This window comes from Macrobrachium rosenbergii, chromosome 20 (assembly GCF_040412425.1).
Source record: "Macrobrachium rosenbergii isolate ZJJX-2024 chromosome 20, ASM4041242v1, whole genome shotgun sequence".
NCBI lineage: Eukaryota > Metazoa > Arthropoda > Malacostraca > Decapoda > Palaemonidae > Macrobrachium > Macrobrachium rosenbergii.
In genome coordinates, this window is record NC_089760.1 from 11,397,501 (window position 1) to 11,415,944 (window position 18,444).

General features: G+C 32.8%; 1 protein-coding gene across 1 annotated transcript in view; it reads right to left on the minus strand.

Annotated features, from left to right (window-relative positions):
• LOC136849044 (major facilitator superfamily domain-containing protein 6-like) overlaps positions 1-18,444 on the minus strand; it is a 725,072-nt gene that overhangs the window by 355,071 nt on the left and 351,557 nt on the right. The window lies entirely within an intron of this gene.

The window sequence follows — 18,444 nt, forward strand, 5'->3', positions numbered from 1 at the left end:
CCATCACGCAACATTGTCATTTGAAGCAATAACACATAAATTTCTTTATATCAGTTTAATCTATCTTTTTGCAATTTTCAGTGGCAAAAATTACAAAAAAAAACTATTAATTCTTTACAAGAAGAAAAAATGCATCATTTGATTGAAATCACTTTTTCATTTCCTGTTAGATGTAATTTATCCCATTTCAAATGGATACTTCAGAAATTTTCATGAAATAATGTTCTGTAATTTGTCTTTCACATTATTATTGGACCTTTAGCCTCCTACGGTATATAGTTATGGATTAATTCCCTTGTTAACTTACATAAATCAACATCAAAGATTTGTGAAAATTAACCTGTGTTCTTCCCCCCCCCACAACAAAAAAAAACTCTGGAATATTTAACTGCTCTTCAATTCAGACATCCATGTTCCCAAAGCATTTTACAAAATTATTAAGCATAGCGTAGAGGGTGGACAACCGCACGAATATCACAAGAAAACAAAGAGTTACCTCTGTTTAGGAGAAGTATAACATATTAAAATTAAGCATTATAACTTAAATGCAACAACCCCAGTTTCAGTGTAAATAAAATATGATACATGTTCGTTTCTCTTTACTTGGAAAGTACTCTTGCGCCGAGGCATTATTATCAAAATGGAGCCCTTCAAATATTCATGGCTGTTAAATGCACCGAATCTCCATATAAAAATAACTTTACATCGAGAAAGTTTGGAAGAATTTCGGGCGTTCCGTGGGAATTTAATGCCTCTATATCCGAGTGTAATTTACACGAAATGAGGATTTATATGAAGAGTTAAGCTTTTAGCTTAACATATGGAATTTCTCGGAATTTCTGTCTGGGAGAAAAGTTGTTCGTTATATGGTCTTCATTGTGGAGAACTAGTTTATAATTTCAGGCTTGAAATTTCTAAACATGATACTTACGTACGAAGGCTACAGAAAAGTGAAGAGAGAATTATAATAAAGAGAGAGAGAGAGAGAGAGAGAGAGAGAGAGAGAGAGAGAGAGAGAGAGAGAGAGAGAGAGAGAGAGAGGACACGGGCGTTCTTTATGTGCTTGTGAAACTGAAATTTTTGCTGCTTTAATCAGAATGAATAATGAATATGGCGATGTAAATAAAAGTTTACGACATTCTTGCTACGTTTTAAAAAAGGCATATTAATAAACTATGGAATTAAGATTTTGTTTCTGGACAACCGTAATACATCTTGTTGATAATTTACCTTGAGAGCTTATTATTTCATCTAGCAACTGTCTCAACAAAAAGACTAAAGGAATTAACCATTATTTCCCTTCTTCCCTTTTCTGTCTGCAAGAAGCTAGTGAGGTTTACGCTGCTAAAAACTGTCTTGTAGCTAAAGAGAGGCATTTTTTAAATAGCAGGCTTCCGATAAATTTCCCGACATGGGAAAGCCTGATGTTATATGTTGGGTGTTTGTGCGTAAACATTATATAACTCACAAGCTTTCTTTTCATATCGGTGGCAAGTCCTCATTTTATAATAAAATTACTTTAACAATAAAAGGTTACGCTCATAATAAAGCAAGCCAGAAATCATGGAAAGGCCTTAATTTCAGGTTGAGAGAGAGAGAGAGAGAGAGAGAGAGAGAGAGAGAGAGAGAGAGAGAGAGAGAGAGAGAGAGAGTTACCAAAACTTTTCTTTTTTTAGGACACCGCCGACAGCGGGAAAAGAGCTACCCAGTCGTCTAAAAGACTGATGCGTCTTTCGGTTTTATCATGGTAGAACCTCCTACCATCTTCCACTAAGCATCTTAAACAGAGGTCTTGCATTACTACCTTTAATCTAGCAGTAGACGTACTTTTCCATGGTTGACAGAATGGAAATCAGTGCCCGACATTTCACTTACTCTCACCTATAGTGTACTGGTAGTTTTTCTCTGCTGACACTTTCATGATAGGCCATTAACTTTCCGTGGTTTATTTTTTCGTCGGCATTATCGATCATTCCGGAAATTTAGTTTGGATTCGAATAAACAGGGGAATGTCCAAACCATCATTTTATGAATCTGATTGTTGTATTTTTATCATTGTTGTACATTGTATTTGCCAAAAACTGTGATTATGGTTTTGCTGAACTGTTGCAGTGGTTAATGTTACATTTTACTTAAATAAAAGTAAAATAAAACACAATATATAATTTCCTCTATTGTTTAACCTAGCTTATTTTGAAGACTCATTAACAAACTTCATGCTCACAGCATAACTTTTGTCTCTAGCTTACAAACCCCTTTCTCTAATGCATCAGTCTTTATTACCAGTGCTAATATATAAATAAATAAATATCTATATATACTGTATATAGATATTAAATTATGACTTCAAGTAAATTGTCTAGACAGAACGGATCCTTGACGCTATAGAAGTCTGTGAAAAAAAGTATTATAGCAGAACGTAAAACGTTTTGAATCATTTATTAGTAATATTATTATTTTTGTTGATAAAGAAAACTGAATAGTTTTTGACGTTAGCTGTATTCAAATACACAGATTGAATTACCATATCAATGCAGAAAGAATGGTTATATTTATCCTGCGTTAGATGTTTTGTTTGTCATAAAACTTAATTGTATTTAAGAAAAAATCAAGGACGGTTTCAAAAGTTAATTTTACAGTAACAAGAGCAATAACAGCAACACCAATAACAAATAATAATAATAACACTCTCTATGTTCTTATTAGTTTTAGATTTTAGTATTTAGGCAAAAATAATCATACCATAATTATGAATCATTCTTCAGTTACATAGCATTACATAAAATGTAGACCATTCTACACATCAACCATAATGCAATATAAATATCGCTTGCTTTCAGATGTATCTTCAACATTTCACTGTTGCCCTTTCATTACGTCGAACACTGAAATCAAATTAAACTTCTCACTTCTTTTTTTCTTTATATTTGAACCCACATTTGGAGGGCTACATTGTTGCTGACTGACAGTGATTAATCGCCAACCCTAATTGGCTGTCAGGAATGTCACGAGTGAGTTGTTTATAAGTATTAGAGGACACTAGGTATCACTGGAATGTTCCAGGTAATCAATCTTAGACAATGTTAAATTAATTAGGGCTTGGACATTTCCAATTTTTTTGGACGATTAATGATTTGGTAATGCATTTTTCGCAAGGAAATAATTGTTTTTCACTTATTTTCCCAATGGCCACGTACAATATATTGTTAAACGCACTTACAAGTGTACATAGCATATGAAACTCGCTTGCAAACTAGGAATACACACACATACACACATATATATATATATATATATATATATATATATATATATATATATATATATATATATATATATATATATATATATATACACTCACATACACATACATGTACATTATATATATATATATATATATATATATATATATATATATATATATATATATATATATATATATATATATATATATAGTGTGTGTGTTTTGTTTGTGTGCGTGTATATATATTAATCCGTAATCACGTGAACAATCTTTTCTCTTATGATAATTCCTAACGTCTTTTCACTCATTCTTTTCTTAAATTAATTCACAGTATCAAACTGTAAATATACTATGTGAGTAATTCATCTAAACAGCCTCCATCTAAACAACACATCCATGTAATAGCTTTAAATAAACAATGCCCTAATACATAAACCTCATCATACTTTCCATGCTTTTCTTGCTTTATTATTAGCTTCCCTGTTTTTGGCATTGCATATCTCTATGAATTAATCACCCTGTTCTTTCCACTATGGATAGCATACGTTTGGTAAAGTTTTCAGCATTAGAACTTAAAGTTATTATCAAATAAAAGAAATGAAAAAGCAGAACATGAAATAAAGGAAATTAATATGAAAACGAAAATGTAAAAACATTGAAAAAAAAATAATAAAACATGAAGCGATAACCCCCTCTAGAGTAAAAAAATGACAAGTCAGCGAACAGAAGGAAGAATAAAGCCATTAAGAATTAAGAAAAAGACAAAGAAAAGAAGAAAAATAAGAAGAAATATAATATATATATATATATATATATATATATATATATATATATATATATATATATATATATATATATATATATATATATATATAATAAAAAGAAGTCACGAGATCTTGACGTCTGTTAAACAGGGGGAATTTCCTCCGACGCGATCCTGACAAAGACATATTCTTCCTAACGCAAGTTGAAACCCCATTAGCGATCAGGAGATTTATTGCCCGAGCGAAACCACCGTTTGTACCAAAAAAAATAAATTGGCTTTCTCGAAAGAAACGTTGGAAGGGAGGATGGGATGTAAAATAAAATTTGAGGAAAAAATTAAAGATTATAAGGGTTTTCTTTCATCAAATGGCATAATGGGGAAAAAAAGTCGGGCAATAAATAAATTCATGTCAGCTTCTTCGATATCCGCTCATCGCTTGATGAATCAGTTATATAAATATTTTCAATAACCTCAAATTTTGAGTTTTATTTTATATTTTTCAGACAAAGAAATGAAAAATTTTCTAATCAGCCTAACTTTATCTTTTTATTGTTTTATGTTTTTCATGATGACTGGAAAGGTTTTTGTATAATGAAATAATGAACAGGCTTAGAAAATGAAATATCGTAGCTAGGTAAAATTGTGCTCCTAAATAATCAGTTGCCTTACCAATAGCCTGTTAATTCCTCCTGAGTGGCTGCTTTGTCCCTTTAGTAATTGCTAACAACTGCCTTCTATAATCCACCTGACCCATTTCCATAGTCTTGATCCACTGTCCATGCAGATTTCTCTCCCTAAAATGCCATAGAGAATGCCACAGAATTATTTTCTAAAGAAACGTAGCAGCCACCTTACTGCCAAGCTCTGCTCATAGAGGTCAAACAGCGCCCGCTTTTGTTCCTGATCAGCCAGTGAACTAATAGCAATTCTCATTAACTAAACCTGCATGCCCAAATGTTGTGAAATTCCGCTGGCATTAGCCAAGCTTAAGTCAGTCCTCAAGCCTAATCCCTACTGGTATTTTTCCAGGCTTAAATGGTGTCACACATATTTCCTTTGGAGATGCTGATAACTCTTTTATTCCTGACGAGATGAATCTTGCGTGTTGATGCTATTTGGAATCACACTACTTGACTACACATCTACAGAGGTCCAATAGCGATATGATACCAACAAGGGTCGCGACGTCCATCCCGACGAAAAATCTTAGCAGTAGCAGAGATAAGTAAAATAATGTCTTGCTATGGATATCAGTGAGGAAATGATGAGCTTTCAAAAACTATACTGGATTATTTTATCTACATATTGCCTCATTCAGTAAATTCATAATAAAGAACTTGCTCCACCTTCATTGTATTTCACTGTATGCACTTGTAACTCATTGTTTATAGCTACAATAGGCTTTATAGTTTGGTTGACAATTACTGCCATTTTGGGTAACACTGTAAGTTGTAATTATTAGCTAATTTTTTGCTCTATGACGTTCAGCATATGCGCACTGGAACATGATTCATATCACTATGAGAGAGAGAGAGAGAGAGAGAGAGAGAGAGAGAGAGAGAGAGAGAGAGAGAGAGAGAGAGAGAGAGCAAATGAAACTCAACTGAATTACTGTGATTTATGATTTTTCTTCACATTTGCAGATACACTCACTCAATATCCATAAACTGAATTTATGACCTTGCCGAAATAACAAAAAAAAATGTACAAGATCTTTTGACTTAACTTTAAGACATTTTCAAGCAAACTTCTGACAATGGAATGAAAGATTCCAAAAAAGACTCGGTTTTGAAAACGACAAATTAGGGTAAAGGTGTAAGTCAACATTTTAATGCATTCATTACGTTATATGGCAGGTTTTCATTTGAGCAACAACTGTCATTATTAACTCATATAAGCGGATAAACCAGCGATGGGTAAAGGGCAATAACAAAGATTACTGAGGTTCTTTATTTTAGTAATCCTTGTTACTGCCTTTTGCCTCCCGGTTTATCCAATCACTTGACTTATTCCTAGAAAGCTGTTCTTCACCTGCAGATCTACCTAAAAAGTGTTATAAACGCCTTTAATCTTGGTTGTTGTTTTATAAAATCGAATCTTATTTGTAAAATTTTGTTTCATTTTCTGAAGTTTGCTTTAAAGTACCTTAGAGTAATGGTGAAAGATGTTGCACTCTGCTGATTCAACTTTTTCGAAGACATATATTCTGCTTATAATTTATATCACAAAATTATTCCCACAATACAGATAATGCAACACACCTATATATATATATATATATATATATATATATATATATATATATATATATATATATATATATATATATATATATATATATATATATATGAAGATAAAAAGGCCCATAAGAACCCTATTTAACGTTGCAACTGTATATTTCGGACACATCTTCTGTGACCCTGTTCACTAGTAAAATATTTTACCAGTGAATAGGGACACAGTAGAAGACGTGTCTGAAATATATGGTTGCAACGTGTAAACAGCGTGTTTATGGGCCTTTTATCTTTATAGTACACTGTTGGGTTACAGTAAACATATATATGCATTATATATATATATATATATATATATATATATATATATATATATATATATATATATATATATATATATATATATATATATATATATATACATATATACACACGTATATATATATATATGTGTGTGTGTGTGTGTGTGTGTGTGTGTGTGTGTGTGTGTGTGTGTGTGTGTGTGTGTGTGTGTGTGTGTGGGTGGGTGTGTGTATATATATTATACATATATATATATACATATATATAATATATATATATATACACATATATATAAATAAAACAAAGTCCACGATGCATTTATTTATTCATCACAGCCCATATTTTCGTGATTTAGTTATACATATACAGTACACACACACACATATATAATATATATATATAAAATGTATATATATATATATATATATATATATATATATATATATATATATATATATATATATATATATATATATAAATATATATATACATATATATATTATTATATATTCATATACTGGATAAAAGATTATTGGAAAGTAAATTCACGAATCGATTGACGTTTTAACTGTGGAAGTTGGAGAAACTGCTGTACTTTATGCCCTAAGGGAGCAACCATTACTCTTTTGGGGGAAATTGTAAGAGCCAATCCATAACCACAAATCTAGTTACTGGATCCTTTAACTTTTTCGCCAACGCAGTATCTTACTCTCCTCGCCAAACCTCATCCTTTTTATAAAGTTTTACGTTATTATTTTGAATATTTTAGCATTCCACTTGTATCTCGTATTCATGACTTAAACTCTCTTTCGGGAAAACGTTGCTTTTTCTTCTTATTCGTGTATTAATATTAATTTTTCTATCGTATCTTCACTCTAAAAACTTCTATTGTCTACTGTTATCTGTAAGTTCAGAGACTATCCTCTAAATGATAAGACCACTGATCTTCTCGTAGTAAAGTATGCAACTACTTAAAATAATAGAGGCTTCATTAGTTTGTTAGATTCAACAAATAATATCACAATTCATCATTCAAGTTTTACAGTGTTTGTCTGTATGCGTAAATACTGAACTGGCAAGATAAAATCGAACCTTTGTCATTCACTGACTTTTTGTTAATCTGTATGTTTTATTTTTGATAGTACATAAGTAATGTCATTGTTACGCTTACTTTCTTTACACGGTGTTACTGTTCACTATAACAGTAATAACAGTATTACTATTATAGCGAAATGAGAGATGTATAAATGATGTTACTCGTGAGCTTACATGCTTATGCACAGACGATTACGATACATAAACACATACACAGATGTATATACCTATATACATACATACATACATACATACATACATACATACATACATACATACATACATACATACATACATATATATGTATGTATGTATGCACAGATACCAACACACACAAGAAAGAAACAACACAAATCGTGAAATATGAACAGCCAGAAAAGTTGCTGGGAAAAAGATAACACTAGCAAAGTGGAAAACAAATGAGCCGAAAAATTTGTTGAAGGATAAACCTGAATTACAAGGAGAAGCGATCCTGGAATTAGAAAAAATAGAGATCAACTGAAACTGGAAGTAGAAAAAAAAAATGCAAAGTGAGAAGAATGATACAAAATTACAGGTCTTGCGGAAAGAAACAAACAAAAAACCAGAGTCAGATGAAGAACACGCTGAATTAGTAGGACAAGAAGGGGGGGAAATGGTGTACGAATTGCTTGGATAAAGGTGGAAATATGAAAGGTTAAAAAATAAAAGTCCTGTATGATTCGATTTAACTTAAGAGAGAGAGAGAGAGAGAAAAAAAAACAATATTCTTTCATACCTTTGAAAACACGACTCTCATTTTAAACTGCACCTAATCAATCGTTCCCAGTGCTTCATAATGCAGTCACATTCATTGCTGAACACATTATCAAGGGATAAAATTACGTTGTTGTAAAGAAACTAATCTTGGGCGACTGTAAAAGGTTAACACTACATTTTTAGGCAATACTAAACGTAATATCAAACTTTTTTGGATTCTTTCGTGTTCGCCTATTACAAATTATTAAACGGGTAAATTAAAAGGATACACCCATTTTTAACAAGCTAAAAATCCAAGAAGAATCACGACGACTACCAACACATGAATCTATATAAATCAAATAAAACAGCTAGATAGAAAAAATGACCATCCTAATGATAAAGATTACCTTAGACGTAATGGTATGACAACTTACTCCCGTAGTTCATTTATGTTTGGTGTTCTTTACCTAATGACCATGAAAAGAAAGGGACACAAATTATAATGGCCTAAGCCATTATTGCAATGTCACAGAGTATCACTGTTTCTGCCACTGCTTAGAGAAAAAATCTAAACCATCTGAGAAAAAAATCTAACCCGAGACAGATTAACCACATTCAGGAGGCCATCAAGAGGCACTACTGGATAAAGCATGGGCTCTGTCTCACAAGAGAGCTTTTAGTAGCTGGGAAAGAAATACCTGATCATGAATGAAACTCGGGGCCTTCATCATTCTTGAAGCAATATGTACTGAAAGGGAATAACTGTTGATCCGTCTATTATATGAAGGACTACCAATGTTACTTATGACGAAAACCCTAGACGGGGAACATTTCAGTCGTTAATTGGACATGACCATCTTTTCTTGCTATTCCCATTAGGCTTTATTCTAGTTTTCTGATTTGCTAGCTTTTCAATTTATACCCATATCTCTTGTATAAATAACGCCACTTTCTGCTTTAATAGCCACTAAGGTCTGCTGTAATAACCTACTTTAAAATATACAGATTTTTTCTGATTTTCTGGACCTTTGCCTTTTCAAAGTCAACCAGAAAACGAGAGGTTTTTCCACCTTGTAAGAATTAAATATAAATACACACATACATACATATACAGTATATATATATATACATATATATATATATATATATATATATATATATATATATATATATATATGTATGTATGTATGTATGTATGTATGTATGTATGTATGTATGTATGTATGTATGTATGTAGGTATATACATGTGTGTGTATGTGTTTATGTATCATAATCGTCTGTGCATAAGCATGCAAGCTCACGAATAACAGAATTTAATATTATGTAATACCGTGACGGAGAAAAATCTTACAAAAAAGATCTCCTAAAATTCCATTTACCCCAGGAGACATTCTCTGTGATCCTCAAAGGACTCCATAAGGCAAAAGGCCTAGGCGTCTTGAGGACATATAAGCATAAAACGATAAGTACTTGCGGCGGCTCTAATGTCCATAAGTCCTGCTGAAGTATGCTTACTTGAGTGAACTTTATGGTCCCATAAAAGCACTGCGGAAAAGTTCTTAAGCGCTGGGATGGTGAACGTGGCCGGGTTTTGTTTGCTGGGGAGTCTCAGGAATATTTTTTTTTTTTTTATCACCTTTTTTGGTGCTACTTTACGATAAACGATGCCTCTCACATAAATATTTTTCCTCAAAAAAAGAGTTATCTTATTAATAGTAGATTTTTCGGGATATAAAATTATTCTTCATATCTACCTAAGAATCGTAGCAATTATTAGCCCGTTGTAAGGTATATTACCTATTTATACCACTGATATTTTAGAACTTGAAATATATCAAAAGGATTTGTAGTTAAAACTTCAGAACGTATCAAAACTCTTACCTCTTCAACAGGCATCTTAATAAGCCTTTACAACTTATTACTATTAATAAATGTATCGTACTTCTTATGATATATTTTAATGTGAAATGACGATTTCCTCTGCATCACATAGGAGATGTATATATGTTTGGGTGTGTCTATTTGTGCATCAACAAAAATTTCTTACCTGTTACATCTGGCACTACCTTAAAGCATTGCTTAGCCACATTCCCATGCTTGGTCCACTCTCGCACAGAAGGCCTAGTTCAAGCCACAGTCGCTCTAGACATGAGTTTCTCAACAATGCGCCTCTTGAAAAGTTAACAGCAACTCTGAGTTCGATAATGTGAGCTTACGCGGCCAAACTATGCTGCCTCACTCTATTTAGCCAGGAACTTTGGCAGGCAATCACGGAGTACACTGTCAACCAAGTTCTTTTGCGTCACCAAAATTAAAGGAACCGCAAAAGTGCGTACCAAAATTAAAGGAACGGCAAAAGTGGATCACTTCCAGATAATATTTATTCCATGTATGATTTCCTGGTAGAAAACATGGTACCCAACCATGCCCTACCTAACAAGTTACCAACGGACTAATTATGACCCTTAGCTTTGGCTTGCTTTCTCTCAAAAGCTCTTGGCTGTACTGTAAATTGGTAAATGAAAGCATTGCACTCGCATTGATCCCAAAATATTATCGGACTAAATACGGCCATGCCTACCAAAACAGTCGCTAACGGCGCAAATACGGCACTCACTCCAAGTTACCCCTCCCTTGAGAGCGTTAAAAAGGTTATTTCTACAACACGGTGGATACAAAATTCGGCCCTCTCATAAAACCCTGGTGACTAATGGAATAATTATGGCTGAATATGTTGCATAGAAATGATCCCGTAAAGGTTAAGTGTACAAGAGATGTAGTCAGGCAAAAGATTGATGTAAACTGAAAATTTTCGTCTGTCCCCTTTCTCGAAGACTGAACTTCTGTCTGGTTATGGAAAGTAGAGATACAGTTACACTTCTGACATATCTAGAGTTCAATAAAGAGGGCGGACTACATCATCGAGTTGATCCCAGAAACTCAGTTCTCTTCATTGCACGCTGGCTGGAAGCACAAGGGGAAAGGATCGCCTACGAAGAACTGTAATTCTTATTCACGGAGGTTTCCTTTCCTCCACCCACCCACACCAGACAAGCAGGTTAAAATCAATGCTACCGTCACTGAAGGACCACCAAAGAAGAGGCACCAAATACCCAACTGTGTCTAGTGGCTCTCAGTGGCTGTCCCATAGCATCGTACGGCTATCGGCATCTCACTCTCCATCTAATGGGAAGGAAATAAAGATGGGATGTCATTGCCACCCGACTTCCCAGTGAACATTCTATAAACGTATTCAGCAAAGGGTCAGTCTCGCGATTTCATAAGGTGCCGCATAGAGATGACAGATAGTAATTCGCTTCAACAATATTTTCGTAAAAACAGAAATTCCAAAGTCAATGGTTACAAGATTTGCTTTATGATAACGAAGATAACTAAAGTATCTTTCCAAAAAAAGAAATCTATACGCGGCTAACTATTAAAGGGAAGAGCAACACAATGTGTAAATGAGGTTGTAAAAATAGCAAGTGTTCTGTAAACCTTAAAAAAATTAATAGTACATCTGTATATAAAATTCAAGTATATAAGCCAACGTTTCTTAACAGAAAAGAAGTGTTGTGTAAATTACATTAAAATATAATTTAGAAGCTGATTAAATGAAGCGTCTCCAAAAAAATAGGTGAAATGACAAGCATATGACAAGCGATTGTTGAAGAAAAATTCCTGAGAAGGATGAGAACATGGAAATAGAATTCTTCATAAGTAAAAGGAAAATATGGAAATTTTTGGCGTTTTTTTTCATGGGATTGTTGAAAGTAGCTCTGTGAATGTACGCAACGGAAATCTAAATGATAACCATAAGATGGATGTTTAAAAGAATGGAATTAAAAGATGGATCAAAGATAATAGTCACTTGTTTGATAAATACAGTAGGAGTAAGATAACGACTTACTAAAAAATTCTGGTTTCAGTGAAGGTGTGTGAAGTGACTGAATATTGTTCTTGTTCTTATACAGGGAGTTCATTACAAAAAAAAAAACATCACTCAAGTGATGTAAGTGCTTATTTCTCAAAAAAAAAAAAAAAAAACAATTTGAAGGAAAGCAATTTGTTTGTGGGAAAAATATTTATTCAGTATGAAACTAAAGACCTTTCACTAGCAGATCTTGTTGGAATTATGTTACGGTAAAGGCTTTGTTAACGTAGAGATTTCCATACCTCAGCTCAGCAGTTGGGGTTTACGGAAGCTTTATTCAGGTAATTTTTTTTTAATTTGATTTAATTTGAATAAAAAACAACGCACAAGCCAAAATACACGGCAACAAAATTTTAAATGATTCCTCTTTAATTTTACCGTTTTTTTTAATATCATAATGCCTTACAAGCTTCTTTTACGAGCAGAACTCCAGGCTGGCATAAAACTCGCTTAATTAAAAACAAAAACGTATTACAAGGTGTAAAATGTTATTCCCCTCTGATGACAATTTTTATTTAAGGAATATCGGATGTTTGCACATTAAAGTCAACATCATTCAGGGAAAAACACTTCTCTCACATGGAAGCGCGACGTTGCATCTATAGAATGGAGCGTAATCTAGTTCTAATATAAAAAAAACGCATATATTTCTATGTGCTACTGTGGCTGGTGCTTGGTGTATGGCTAGATGCGGGAAGAGGCAAGTCTGCACGCGGAGATAAGACTCAATTTACAGTCTCTACAACCTTCAAGGGGCTGGATCTGAGATGAATTAAAGAGAATGGATGCATAGCAAAATAAAGATTTCCTGAGCTGGATAGTCCTGTTTCTTGGTGGATCAAGTCGGAACTTACGAGAGGATCGGGAAAGGATCAGGTGGAATTGTTTTTTGCCCTATCGTATTTTATTTATTTACCATATTGCCTGTTATAATTGTTTCAAACACCGTTATCTTCATCAATACTCCCTCCTCATTATCATCGATATTGCTATTGTAATTATTCAGGGTTATTTTCATCTAATATATGATCCTTTGTCGAACCACCACCAACCTTCCCCTGTTGAATCCTTTGTGTGCATTTCAATGTATTCACGAAATTAAGCATTAATCAAGAAAGTCAAATAAAATTCATTTACTTCTATATGATAGTAGTTTCAATACTACAGGCTGCACATAAGTGTTTCCTAGATGTTATGAAATTACGAAGAAAAATGTTGCCCTGTACAAATGGTCATTATCGAAAGTGTGTATTAGTTTCATCGACGCAATGTTCTTATAATTAATATCATTCTTCATGTATAATAGTCCAGGTGATATGTAAAATTAATAAATCCTGTATCTATACATTATAACCATAATGGTTGTAATCCTGTAGATATATTAATAATGCGTACCACAATCTGCCCCATGGATAATATGTAACATCTTTATATCAAACAATGCCTCACTCTGTCTGTACCTGAAACAGTTTTACGTGCTACAGTACATAAGGGATAATCTGTGCTGTTGAGAGAATTACTCTCATGCACATTATGCACATACAAACAAACATTACACACATTCATGGACGCTGACACATCTCTCTGTCTGTCTGTCTGTCTCTTTGTGTGTGTATGTATATGTATATGTGTATATATATATATATATATATATATATATATATATATATATATATATATATATATATATATATATATATATATATATATATATATATATATATATATATATATATATATATATATATATATATATATATAATCCTTATCGAGTCTTTACCGTGACCTGACAAGCTACCTATCAACAGTGCGTCTGATTTCGCATATATTATAAGCAGCACATGTCCAAATACAGTGCAAGAACAGCGAATGCTGTCAATTACGGTGGATAATTCGCTAAAAGAAGTAAATTTCATAACAAAGGTAGCAAAACAAAATGTTCCAAGAATAATTATCCAATGCACTAATCTCTCCAGCCCATGCAGATCCTTGTTTAATGCAGGTTCAGCTGGAAATAGTTTCTACATCGCCTTAAATATGTATATACTTTACTAAGTGAACAGAAATTATGCCGAAACAATTTAACCATAGAACGCATCCTATTTTCTCCCACAGCATATGGAGTTCGTTATAACGAGCCCAAAGAAAGGTAAATTGTGTAGTATCGTACGAATTTGAACTTTGTAATCCTAAAATTTTATGTAAAGCAACGGCGAAAGTGTTGCAAAGTTAGATTATATAAAAAAACTGAATGAAAACATATATCCACTATAGCATTTAATGTCATTGACAACAAATAAAAAAAATTAGGAAATAACATAACAAAACGTCACCATAGTTCCCCCATAAGTATTATATACATAACGACTGACAATAAATGCCTTCCCATTATCGTCTCCGGTGTGATGATGGGCGGTTCGGACAGAATATATGAAGAATCATTCACGTCTACCATTTCATAGGAGCGAAAAATTTGTCGTATGATTCAAAGGCTGGAGGTAAGATATTATTAGTACTAGAATCTTCTAAAATCTTAAAATTTCTAGCTAATTATATTCATTGGTTTTATGACGTAACATTCAAAGTAAATTCTGACATTTCTGCCCAACACCACACAGTAGTTGACTTAACAAGTCACTATGCATAGCAATGCACATACAATGTTTCCAGAGAAGGTACAAATTACGTAATCTAAATTCGTAAGACTACTGAAACAGTAAAAAAAAAAAAATACAATCCTGAAAGAGAAATGGTTGATTTTGGCAAATTATGCTGTTCCTTGCTACTGAGGTTTCATTAGTTAGAAGAATAACGTTGTCTCTCCACGTCCCTTGATATATATATATATATATATATATATATATATATATATATATATATATATATATATATATATATATATATATATATATATATATATATATAAATATATATATATATATATATATATATATATATATATATATATATATATATATATATATATAGATTTCTAACAAATTGAGAATAATAGTACTTGTTGCCATTGTACGTCATGTGGATATCATGGCAAATTCAGAAGAGCTACGAGTGAGCTTCAGCAAATCTTTGATATCGTAGAAAATAATCATATTGGAAGCTAATATAAAGCTATAAGTATTTGGAATATGCAATCAAAACCAAATCCCGAGTTGCAAAGGAAATAGAATTCTGTCCAAGGATAATATGGGAGCTCATTTTGTTCCGGATCCAAATCTCTGCAAGATTTTATGATATCCTTAAAGGAAACATAAACTTTTAAAACATTTAAGTGACCAGAAATGTGTTAGGCCTCTCAACTAAACCAAACGAGAACAAAATTACAACGGGTCATTATCTCCAACTTGAAAAATTCTACAGTATAATGAATTGAGGAAAATTACATATTCTTGTCGTCATAGAGTACCCTTCGATTTATATTCTTAATTTCTAAAATAAAGGTTCTGGGATGCATCTATGACCTTCAATCAACGACTACACATTTTACGTAGACGGAGAGAGGGACATTTTTCCAGGTGGAGTCTTCCTAAGGGGATTTTGTCCTGGAAATTTTGTTCTGATACCGTAACCTCTTGTGGGAAAATATTAATTGGCAAATGTAAATATCAGTTCTTCATTAAAATACTGCCTAAAATGAATGAAAACGTTCAAAACCCTTCTGTATCAAAGAAAACTGTTTATAGTCACATCAAAGAAATAACGGTTCTATTGTTTCCTGAATCACATTCAAACTGAACCCTTATTTTTAATATGAAATAATATTACGATTCTAGACCAATTTTCTAAAAATTCCTTCATTCAATAATATTTGCACAAACACCGTAACTCCCTGTTAAAAATAACAGTAGGTATTTTTTATTTATTTGACATAATATGATAAATACTGTAGCTGTTGTTCTCACTAATATTTGTACAATGGCTTTCATTTACAAAAAAGCAAGCAATCTCTGTCCCTTTCACATTGAAAACAGTTATTCAATATTGTTTTTATCTAATAAAACGCTTACCTGTTTTTAGATATCCTAGGCATTGTGAAAAAGTACTAAAAGAAACTGTATATAATATATATATATATATATATATATATATATATATATATATATATATATATATATATATATATATATATATATATATATATATATATATGTGTGTGTGTGTGTGTGTGTGTGTGTGTGTGTGTGTGTATACAAACATATATATGTATATATATACATACATATATATGTGTATACTGTGTATTGTACGTTTGTGTATGTGTTTGTGTTTGTGTGTGTATATAGAACATGACCACTCCAAAAGAAAATATCAGAGAAGCAAAGAAATACATGATAGGAAAATCTTTGCGCAACCAACATGCCAAAAAAAAAAAAAAATCTACCGGCAGAAGAGAATTGAAACTGAAACAGAAGCAGAGAAAAGAAAAAATATCAGTCTCTGCAAATCGCAACCAGCAAGGACAAAAAGAAAAATTCGACGCAGCCTTGGGTATACCTTCAATAAGCGTGTCTCAAAAAGGAGAGAGAGAGAGAGAGAGAGAGAGAGAGAGAGAGAGAGAGAGAGAGAGAGAGAGAGAGAGAGAGAGAGAAACCAGTTGGGAAGCAAAACGGCCTTCGCCTACATATCAGGGCTTACTCTGTCCTCATATTGGTTCTGTAGTGATTTCGTCCCTCATTTTTATTACTCTTCTTTTCAGTGCTGAAATGTTTTCATATGTTGGTGTCGCTGTAGCTTTCGTGACTGGTCGATGATGTTATTGAAATTTTAGAGTAATATGCAAGGTAAATTTATATTTCCAAGAACGTTTACCCACACGTGATACAGAGGTAGTATACATATATATATATATATATATATATATATATATATATATATATATATATATATATATATATATATATATATATCTCCATACATGTGTGTTTGTGTAAATATACTCTTTTTTGGTGGTATGCTGGTATGGTCTAGTGCAGATACAGGTCGACCTCTTAAGGTAGAGTAATGTCTAGATAGACAGCTTAACTCTTATCTAAACACCTGGGCTTAGTCTCACGTGCACAAGTTGCACCTCCCCCGACACTTGTGCCAATGTAAATCAATCGCCTTCAGAGGTCGAGAATTTATTCGCCTGGTATTGTCTCCACAATGACTTTCAGGGCTCAACACATCTGTTTAACTATTTCTCTTGCTAAACAATGCCCTCTAAAAAATGTCCCCAGAGATGGAGTTTACTATCCCTTTGGACTTAGGTATACACTATTTCAACTGAAAGAGAGTATGAGTATCACATGCACTATATTTAGCTATTACATGATTATTTATTTTCAAAAAGTGGGTTAAACCAGAGGGGAAGAATGCAAAATGAAAATACAATTCTTTTGTGACAACAAAATTAACTGTTTATAAGAACCCCAGTTGCTAGTTACTATTTTTCACGCATGTCCAGATTATCAGGTTGGTCCAAACATGCAACTCATCCATCCAGGCACTCTTTTAATCTAACTGTTAGATAAGATACAAATCTTGACACCACAAGGAACAACACTTTACTAGTGGGCACTCCATCTCACATTAACATACCCCAGGTGTTTATTTTTCCTCTCAATACTGATAATATGAATTTATGCAAGTTAATCTTGTAATAACAATAAACTTCATGGGAATTTACCTCTAAAATAGAGTATGAGCAATAATAGAGATGAATATTTAACGTTCTGTATTTAACTGATACAAAATATTCATAAATCACTAAATGAATCACCTAAATATCCCATTTTACTCTGCCTTCCGTAATTGTGTCAATTTGGTTACTTAACAAGCCTGGCTTGTGAAGCTCTGTTGGCATTGTGGGATTGTGACATAGCATAGGTTTTCCTTGTCTGGTCTTGCAGTGTCTTGTGTCAAAGGAAACAGAGAGGATTAAGAGCACCTCTCTTGACCTTAGATAGTATCGCTCATAGACTTTCTTCAAGTGTAGCTGCGAAATAGTCAGACTGCTGCTTTTCTTAGCTCATATCCCAGCCAACTGACATCCCCGCAAATTTCCTCCAGTTAGGACTATGTGAAGATCTCCAAAAGAAGGCCTAAGGACAATCAGCACTGCCACTACTCGAACCATTAAATTCACGA